Raw genomic sequence first — 11,186 nt, 5'->3', positions numbered from 1 at the left:
TTTAACTGTCTGCATCAATTTATTTGCTGCATAAGGATCACAGGTGTCATGACAATTTTAAATGTATATTTGTGTTACCAACACTGAATGTATTTTATATTTTTATTCTAGTATTTATTAGTATTGTACAGTATCTTATATCAGTTGGCTTTATACAGGTTAAATATGTTAATTTTTATTCATTATAATCGTTTAATTAGCTTTTGTATTGTATTGTATTGTAGTATTATTGTATAGTATTGTATGGTATCTTATATTAGTTATCTTTTATGCATATAATTTATTTGCTGCATTAGGATCACTGGTGTCATGACAATTTTAAATGTATTTTTGTGTCACCAACACTGAATGTATTTTGTATTTTCATCACTAATGTCATGACAATTTTAAATGTATTTTTGTGTCACCAACACTGAATGTATTTTGTATTTTCATTGTATAGCATCTACTGTATCGTATTGTATTGTGGTATTGTATCTACTATATCGTATTGTATTGTGGTATTGTATAGTATCTTATATCAGTTGGCTTTTAGTACAGGTTAAATATGTTAATTTTTTTTGTATTGTATTGTAATATTGTATAGTATTGTATGGTATCTTATATTCGTTAACTTTTATGCAGGCTAAATATGTTATTTTTATTCCTCATAATCGTATAATTAGCCTTATTGCATGTTTTTCCCACAATACCACGTGATCAATTGTATTGTACCGCTATTGCATTCTGTTACTAAGTTTGGTACGAATCCTGTACCGTAATTGGTAGTAACCAATGTATCGACCTTTGTATATCTTAAACACAGTTGCATGCTAAATATATTTTGTATAACATATTCCTTTTTCCTAACTATTGTTGTACTATAGGGATTGAATGCGTACCGAGATCAAATTATATTGTACGCTACCTACTTCTTCTGTATCACATCACTACCTGCGGTATTGTAACATGACTTTGTCATAGCGAATATCTAGTTTATTACACTGACTTTCAATATGTTGCTTTGTCAAATATATGTACTTGGCTATGCAATGTATCCCGATCCAGTTGTTAGTCTTCTGAATTAAGTCGAATTCTGAATGCTTTACGCATTTCCCATGTATCAGTACTTCCAGTCACACACTGATGGCTATTGTATTCTTTTATTTTTATTTCTTTTGGTATATCCTCTGTGTATTGCTGTAATCATTTACATTCATTATGTCACTATGTTCTCTATTTTTATGTTATATTGTCATTAAGTCTAATTCTACTGTCTATATTTTACTCATTGTATATTATTGGGCTGCTCAACATCAGACTGTACTTTAGCTTATGTATATTCTATATTTGTGTGTATTACACCTTCGTAAAATTTTTGCTTATTGTCAAAACTCGCCCTTTTTGGCCCTGCACGCTTTTGTTATTTTATTTAATAAATGTGGGGCCTGGGCGGTTGTTGGGACTGTCTTTCGTGGGCATTTGGTCTGTTGGACTGCCCCCGGGTTGAATTTGGCTTTGGGTTTGGGAGCCCGGTGCGTGGCGTCTTGTGATTCCTCTTTAGGCTCTAGATATAGGTGGACGTGGTGCTATACCGATTAACCTTTTGGTAAAGGGACAGTGCCCACGTCCTCCGTTGCTTATCGCTTATCTAAGTTAGTAATTTATGCCTCAGATTTCACTTATTTCAGGGAATATAACATCGTTTTCTTAGACCCAGAAGTTTTAAAGCGGTGATTGCATAAAAATGGATTTAAATGTAAATGGCTTTCTATAAGCTTAAAATTAGAATTTTAATCAAACAGCCCTATGCGATATTTTTCAAAATCTTTCGAAAGACAAAATAAACAACTTCTGAATTTCTTCTTGAATATCACTACATTCTGAAATACGCCGTAACTGTAGATTTGCTATCCACAGCGGAATTCCGCTAGTCGCCTTATTCCTTTACATATACGTAAACAAATCTATTTACCAGGTGAAGCCTTTGACCTCCATTCAAAGCGCTTTCTTATTAAAACATAATTTCTGAACAACTACTAACCTAGAAGTTAATTTTGCGTCATTTGTTTCAGTTTAATCATTGATTAAAAAAAGTTCCACCTGAATGAAAGCTCGTTCCAACCATTACTGAGAATAACAGGAAGCAGAAGTGATTCACACTTACACGTCAACCAAACCTTCTATTCAAAACAGATGAACAGCAGCGAGTACAAGGCGAAAATACAAGGATCCGCATCTCATGCATTCGACATTCGGACCGGATTGTAGCAGCACATCTCCGGGAAATGGCGTCCATAGAATTTGAGTATCCATTTTGTTCCAAACAGTCTGACCTAATAGTCACACCGGAAGTTGCCAGGTTCATAGCTTTTATTTGGGATTTTTATAGTTTTTTTTTTCCATCCTCTCTAGTCCTTTTTATTATTATTATTCTTTTTCTCTTAATTTTTTCGTGTTAGATGTGTAACCGCACAAAGGTGGTTCAAACTTAATACTGCTGCTGCTGATGTTAGCGGATGGAACATAGCTCCACTATTCGCAATGTTGAGACATATGGTTTAGAACTTATCGCTGACTGGTTTTTGGAACCTTTTGCAGGTAAATATTGTAAACAATTTATGAACGTCTGTATTTTATATTATTTCATATATTATGCGATATATAAAAGTTAGCAATTATATTTAAAGATAATAATAATCTAAATACTTAACTATTTCATGTATAAATTTATTGTCTGCAACATCGTTTCTCAACCCATTTCCAACCATGCTTCCTTTCCAGTTATATTTTCTTCTTGTATCTCCTTGTGGTAGCTATTTGAATATTTTGTATGTAAATAGATGTTCATTTATATTTTTATACTCAATACAAAATGCAATTACATAAAAATTTAACACAAAATTACATAAAATACACAATCAGTCTTGATGTTCCCCATACTTGATGATGAGCAGGAACGAAAGCTTTTTTAACCGGTCTATTGCTCTCAGGAATAAACCAAGAGAACTTCTTTGCTTTAAGTCAAGATGATTTCGCCTTTCACTGAGTAACCATCTGAGTGACGCATTGTTCTACCATATAAGACGTAAAACACTTTAATTTTATTTCAAAGTTGAGGAAACACTTCAAATATTGTACTCTTTATGCAATGGTGGTGTTTTCTCGAATAAAAGTTACTTTGGCTGCTGTGGCATCCTCAGTACAAACACAGCTTCTTGCAAAGAAATAAGATTACATCATTCATAAAAAATTTATCAGATATTTAAGTCTATATAACTATGTATAACAGTTCATGGATTCGAACTCTCATATTAAAATTACAGTTGCTTCAAGTAATTAATATAACAAAATTATTTCATCATTTTTCAGTTCATCATTAACTACTGCTATTATGAAAGCTGACAGAAATCACGATTTTCAATACGGTGGCACAGAGTTTGTCAAGAAAACCAGTCATAATCTCTTTGCCTGAAAAAAAGACGCATTTCCTACCCTGCAGTTATTTTTTAGCAAATTAAACTGTTTAAGGACATCGCATAAGTAAAATATATTATATTCATCAAAGATTTTTTATTCCATTTCTTGACCGTATAAAATGTCTCAGTTGAGTTTCTGAAAACGATGAAGATACATATGCACGTTTGGTCATCTTACAAACCTCCGTAAGAAAAAATTAGCATAAAGGTTTTGTTTACTATCCTCTCAAAGCTGTCCATACAAACAGTTTGAAGTGCATTTGATTTACTGTTTCGCTGTTTTAATTACAAAAGATCATTTTAATTACAAAAGATCATACAAACTCATTTATACCAGTTATTTGAAACCAAGTAATATCTGTGAACTATGCTTTAAAAAATATATCTGGCACAGAAATAAACAGTAAATTAGTTGTTTTTTCTGCCATAGAAGCAGCACTCTCATAATTAGTTTGGATTTATTCAATTATGGCAGTAAACTATATGCAATTAGTACAAAATACATTAGGATTAACTGCCTAAAGGAAAGAATGTCTGCACGGCGTACTTTCTAAAAGGAATTGGCTGCTACTTTCGTTGTACATGGAAAGAACCCGGGATATACCCACGAAGTTATCCCTTTGGCCAGGATTTGAACCCATATCGAACTACCAGTATTCTTATATCTGGCCGCTAATGCGCTCGAACTATCAGGAGTACTTTCCAGAATGTTCTGAAGAAATATGTTCTTTGTATTGAGATACCTGTTTATCTTAGTCTGTTTTTGAAACTTTCAATCAAACAGTTTTCTCCTTTTAACTTACCGTTATGCAAATATCTAACGAAATCAATTAGCTTCTGTCGCCTCGTACTAGCTCCTTACCGTAATTCTCTAGGAATATCCCAAGTCTCATTTCTGAGAACACTTACTGTATGTCTAATTATCTGCATCTAGTTATCTGTATCTAGTTATCTGTATCTAGTTATCAGCATATGATACATTGTTTTCCTGTTACAAATGTATGAATTATAAAAGAAAAAAGTTTCAAGATGCTTCCTCTTAAATTACTTTTTTTTATAATTTTAATATCGAAATGTTTGCAAATTTAAAATACCAAAACATTTGGCACTTGAGCACTGTGATATACATGTTAAAATGTTCTCTGTGATAAATACCTGTCTTGCGTGACCTAGTGGTCTTTCCACTTTATGCCTAAAATTTCTAATATAAAAACAATCCTTTTTGACAGATTACAGTATGTCCATCCCGAAACAATAATAATTTTACAATTCAAAAACGTTATCGGCTATATATTTTAATATAAGAGTATCAGCAAATGTTTTCTTCTTCGTAGACTTAATTTTGTATAATAAACAAATAGTAAGGAAAATAATGTGATGAAAACATATAGGAAAATATATTAAAATTAATTTTTATACATTGTTAATTTGACATCCCTTTATGCGTTAACTTTACAGGCATTCAGATCTTGTATAATTACTCATTAACTCGGCCCTAAAACTAACCGAATACATATGATCATAAAAAATTTCCTATTCTTTTTATTCTATTACTAGCGGGCAAGCCCGCCAGCTGAGCGGGCTGAAGCCCGCTTATCATTGTTCTTTTTTAAAAGATATCCTATGTTAAATTTGGCCGGTATTGAAAAGTTGAACCGAACTACCATTTTTTAGCGGCATTCCGCGGGCTTCCCCCGCTTTTTTCACCTATGCATCCAGAAGTTACCGCATACACTATACATATGCGGAAAATCACGAAAAAAACCCATGCTTCCAGCCCTTTCGCGGGTATTCGAAATTTGGACCGAAATACCAGTGTTCAGCGCTTTTGGGCGGGAGCCCGCCCAAAACAGTGTTCACGTGTGCATGCAAAAGATACTGCGTACACCGTACACATGCGTAAAATCACGAAAACACCCCTCCAGCCAGCCCGCTGCCGATTCGAAAGTTGGACCGAAATACAATTTTTCAGCGATTTTGCGCGTGCTGTGCCCGCTTTATTCACGTATGCATGCTGAAGATGGTGCATAAACGATACACATGCGTAAAATCACGAAAACAAACATGGAGCCTGCCTGTTCGCCGGTATTCGAAAGTTGGACCGAATTACCAGTGTTATGTGGCTTTGCGCGGGCTCTGCCCGCTTTATTCACATATACACCCAGAAGATACTCCATACACTATACACATGCGTAAAATCACGAAAACACCCATGGAGCCAGCCAGTTCGTCGGGATTCGAAATTACCGCATTACCAGAACCGCATTACCAGTATTCTGTGCCCGCTTTATTCACGTATGCATCCATGAGATACTTTATAAACGATACACATGCGAACAATCACGAAAACACCCATGCAGCCAGCCCGCTCGCCGAGATTCGAAAGTTTGAGCGAACTACCAGTGTTCAGCGGTTTTACCCGGTATCCGCGCGCTGTATTCACGTATGCATCCAAATTTTATATACAGTACCCCGGAATTCGAAAGTAGGACCGAAATACCAGTGTTCAGCGATTTTGTGGAGCGGGCTGCGCCCGCTTTATACACATAAGCATGGAGAGGATACTGCATAAACGATACACATGAGTTAAAGCAAGAAAACACCCGGGGAGCCAGCTCGTTCGCCGACACCGAAAGTTGGATCGAACTACCAGCGTTAAGAGGTTTTGAGCAGGCTGCGCCCACTTTTATCACATATGCATCCAGAAATCACTTTATACACTATACACATGCGGAAAATCAGGAAAACACCCATGCAGCCAGCCCGCTCGCAGAGATTCGAATGTTTGACCGAACTACCAGTGTTCAGCGGTTTTACCCGGTATCCGCGCGCTGTATTCACGTATGCGACCAAATTTTATGTACAGTACCCCGGAATTCGAAAGTTGGACCGAACTACCAGTGTTCTGTAGTTTTGCGCGGGCTGCTCCCGCTTTATTCAAGTATGCATGCAGAAGATACCGCATACACGTTACACATGCGAAAAATCCCGAAAACACACATTGAGCCAACACGGTCGCTTGGATTCGAAAGTTGGACCGAACTACCAGTAATCAGAGGTTTTGAGCGAATTTCGGCCGCTTTATTCACTTATGCATCCAGAAGATGCTGCGTACACGAGGCACATGCGTAAAATCACGCAAACACCCATGGACCCAGCCCGTTCGCCGGGATTCGAAATTAGGACCGAACTACCAGAGTTCAGCTTTATTCATTTATGCATCCAGAAGACACTGCATACACAACAGATATGCGTAAAATCACAAAAAACATGAGTGTAGCCTGCCTGCTCACCGGGATTCGAAAGTTACCGTATACCATCTCAAAGGAGCAAAGAAAAATCTTTAATCTAAAAAAAAAAAAAAAAGTGTGAATTTAATTTTTCTTGGTGCGAACTTATTTAAAATATCATTTGCATTAAAAGATAATATCTAAATTAAGTGCACGTATCTAATAACATAAAAAAATATATTATTCCAAAAAATCAAATTTATTATTAAAAAAATAACAACATATTTTTAAAAAATAGCTTTTTCAGATTTTTTAATTAATATCCCAGCTGATTAAAGTTGTACAACTTCAAGAACGTCATCATTTAAATTTAATGTAATATAATAACTTTTATTCAATATCAATAAAAGAATTAACGTGACAATCATCCTAACCTGAAATTAAAAAAAAATTGTGAAAAGTAGCTGTTTATTTAAAATGCCTACATTAACGAAATATTTTTAAAATACAGTTAGGTAACATGCAATCGCGTGCTTTATTCAACTTTAGAATATAACCTTGATTTGTATCTGCGGCGATTCAAGAAACTGTTGCAATCGGAAAAATGAGCCCGAAAATTAGCGTTTTCACAGTTTTTAATTAATATCTCAGCTGATGAACGTCCTACGAAGATGAGAATGGTATCATTGGATTCGTAGAATTTTTTGGAATCCGCAGACACCTGCCTCGAATTCCAACTCAGCGCCGTTCCATAGATATTTAAGAAAAAAGAAATTGACACGTGACCTTTCGCCAGCACAAATCTCGAGCGGAAGCAATTGTCATCCCCCCGGCGTTTTCGAAAAAGCAATTTTATCTCAGCTAATTCCGAGACGGTTGCCACTCCGAAAAATGAAATAACGTTTTCGCAGTTTTTAATTAATAACTCCGCCGATTATTGTCGTACGAAGATGGGACCGGTATCGATGGATTCGTTGATTTTTTTCGAATACGGGGATATGCGTTTCGAATCGCAACTCGGAGCCGTTCCGCAGATATTCGAGAAAAACGAATTTGGCAGTCGGCCAAATCCCTAAAATAGGGGAAACCCGTGAAAGAAAGTGCAAAACGTAGGGAAATGTAGGGAGAAAATCAGTTTTTAATTAATATCTCGGCTAATTAAAGTCGCACGAAGATGCCGATGGTCAATCCGGCGAGCCACGGGAATTCTGAATTCAACGGTACCTTCCGCTAAGCTCTACACCCAGCCGTTCCCGAGGAGATGATGTTACAAACACACAAACAGACACAGGCACACAGATTTTAATAGTATACTAGCGGGCAAGCCCGCCAGCTGAGCGGGCTGAAGCCCGCTTATCATTGTTCGTTTTTAAAAGATATCCTATGTTAAATTTGGCCGGTATTGAAAAGTTGAACCGAACTACTATTTTTTAGCGGCATTCCGCGGGCTTCCCCCGCTTTTTTCACCTATGCATCCAGAAGTTACCGCATACACTATACATATGCGGAAAATCACGAAAACACCCATGCTTCCAGCCCTTTCGCGGGTATTCGAAATTTGGACCGAAATACCAGTGTTCAGCGCTTTTGGGCGGGAGCCCGCCCAAAACAGTGTTCACGTGTGCATGCAAAAGATACTGCGTACACCGTACACATGCGTAAAATCACGAAAACACCCCTCCAGCCAGCCCGCTGCCGATTCGAAAGTTGGACCGAAATACAATTTTTCAGCGATTTTGCGCGTGCTGTGCCCGCTTTATTCACGTATGCATGCTGAAGATGGTGCATAAACGATACACATGCGTAAAATCACGAAAACAAACATGGAGCCTGCCTGTTCGCCGGTATTCGAAAGTTGGACCGAATTACCAGTGTTATGTGGCTTTGCGCGGGCTCTGCCCGCTTTATTCACATATACACCCAGAAGATACTCCATACACTATACACATGCGTAAAATCACGAAAACACCCACGGAGCCAGCCAGTTCGTCGGGATTCGAAATTACCGCATTACCAGTATTCTGTGCCCGCTTTATTCACGTATGCATCCATGAGATACTTTATAAACGATACACATGCGAACAATCACGAAAACACCCATGCAGCCAGCCCGCTCGCCGAGATTCGAAAGTTTGAGCGAACTACCAGTGTTCAGCGGTTTTACCCGGTATCCGCGCCCTGTATTCACGTATGCATCCAAATTTTATATACAGTACCCCGGAATTCGAAAGTAGGACCGAAATACCAGTGTTCAGCGATTTTGTGGAGCGGGCTGCGCCCGCTTTATACACATAAGCATGGAGAGGATACTGCATAAACGATACACATGAGTTAAAGCAAGAAAACACCCGGGGAGCCAGCTCGTTCGCCGACACCGAAAGTTGGATCGAACTACCAGCGTTAAGAGGTTTTGAGCAGGCTGCCCCCACTTTTATCACATATGCATCCAGAAATCACTTTATACACTATACACATGCGGAAAATCAGGAAAACACCCATGCAGCCAGCCCGCTCGCAGAGATTCGAATGTTTGACCGAACTACCAGTGTTCAGCGGTTTTACCCGGTATCCGCGCGCTGTATTCACGTATGCGACCAAATTTTATGTACAGTACCCCGGAATTCGAAAGTTGGACCGAACTACCAGTGTTCTGTAGTTTTGCGCGGGCTGCTCCCGCTTTATTCAAGTATGCATGCAGAAGATACCGCATACACGTTACACATGCGAAAAATCCCGAAAACACACATTGAGCCAACACGGTCGCTTGGATTCGAAAGTTGGACCGAACTACCAGTAATCAGAGGTTTTGAGCGAATTTCGGCCGCTTTATTCACTTATGCATCCAGAAGATGCTGCGTACACGAGGCACATGCGTAAAATCACGCAAACACCCATGGACCCAGCCCGTTCGCCGGGATTCGAAATTAGGACCGAACTACCAGAGTTCAGCTTTATTCATTTATGCATCCAGAAGACACTGCATACACAACAGATATGCGTAAAATCACAAAAAACATGAATGTAGCCTGCCTGCTCACCGGGATTCGAAAGTTACCGTATACCATCTCAAAGGAGCAAAGAAAAATCTTTAATCTAAAAAAAAAAAAAAAAAAAGTGTGAATTTAATTTTTATTGGTGCGAACTTATTTAAAATATCATTTGCATTAAAAGATAATATCTAAATTAAGTGCACGTATCTAATAACATAAAAAAATATATTATTCCAAAAAATCAAATTTATTATTAAAAAAATAACAACATATTTTTAAAAAATAGCTTTTTCAGATTTTTTAATTAATATCCCAGCTGATTAAAGTTGTACAACTTCAAGAACGTCATCATTTAAATTTAATGTAATATAATAACTTTTATTCAATATCAATAAAAGAATTAACGTGACAATCATCCTAACCTGAAATTAAAAAAAAATTGTGAAAAGCAGCTGTTTATTTAAAATGCCTACATTAACGAAATATTTTTAAAATACAGTTAGGTAACATGCAATCGCGTGCTTTATTCAACTTTAGAATATAACCTTGATTTGTATCTGCGGCGATTCAAGAAACTGTTGCAATCGGAAAAATGAGCCCGAAAATTAGCGTTTTCACAGTTTTTAATTAATATCTCAGCTGATTAACGTCCTACGAAGATGAGAATGGTATCATTGGATTCGTAGAATTTTTTGGAATCCGCAGACACCTGCCTCGAATTCCAACTCAGCGCCGTTCCATAGATATTTAAGAAAAAAGAAATTGACACGTGACCTTTCGCCAGCACAAATCTCGAGCGGAAGCAATTGTCATCCCCCCGGCGCTTTCGAAAAAGCAATTTTATCTCAGCTAATTCCGAGACGGTTGCCACTCCGAAAAATGAAATAACGTTTTCGCAGTTTTTAATTAATAACTCCGCCGATTATTGTCGTACGAAGATGGGACCGGTATCGATGGATTCGTTGATTTTTTTCGAATACGGGGATATGCGTTTCGAATCGCAACTCGGAGCCGTTCCGCAGATATTCGAGAAAAACGAATTTGGCACTCGGCCAAATCCCTAAAATAGGGGAAACCCGTGAAAGAAAGTGCAAAACGTAGGGAAATGTAGGGAGAAAATCAGTTTTTAATTAATATCTCGGCTAATTAAAGTCGCACGAAGATGCCGATGGTCAATCCGGCGAGCCACGGGAATTCTGAATCCAACGGTACCTTCCGCTAAGCTCTACACCCAGCCGTTCCCGAGGAGATGATGTTACAAACACACAAACAGACAGAGGCACACAGATTTTAATAGTATAGACTAGCGGGCAAGCCCGCCAGCTGAGCGGGCTGAAGCCCGCTTTTCATTGTTCAATGTTCATTGTTCAATGTCCATTGTAATTTCGCCGGTATTCGAAAGTTGGACCGAACTACCAGTGTTCAGGGGTTTTGAGCTTGTTCCCCCTGCTTTATTCCCGTGCGCATCCAGAAGATAATGCATACACGTTACACATGCGGAAAATCAC

General features: G+C 37.8%; 1 protein-coding gene across 1 annotated transcript in view; it reads left to right on the top strand.

The window, feature by feature from the left end:
• Window positions 1-2,186: 2,186 nt before the first annotated feature.
• Window positions 2,187-11,186, top strand: part of LOC118199047 (uncharacterized) — a 64,836-nt gene continuing 55,836 nt past the window's right edge. The window contains exons 1-2 of the mRNA XM_085810644.1: window positions 2,187-2,341; window positions 2,442-2,580. The gene's annotated coding sequence lies outside the window, so the exon portion shown is untranslated. The remainder of the gene's footprint in view (window positions 2,342-2,441; window positions 2,581-11,186) is intronic.

Source organism: Stegodyphus dumicola, chromosome 2 (genome assembly GCF_044657685.1).
Source record: "Stegodyphus dumicola isolate Sdum_Otavi_A_Nest chromosome 2, ASM4465768v1".
Classification (NCBI taxonomy): domain Eukaryota; kingdom Metazoa; phylum Arthropoda; class Arachnida; order Araneae; family Eresidae; genus Stegodyphus; species Stegodyphus dumicola.
Note: the sequence above shows the minus strand (reverse complement) of the source record. Positions and strands in the feature narration are given on the sequence as shown.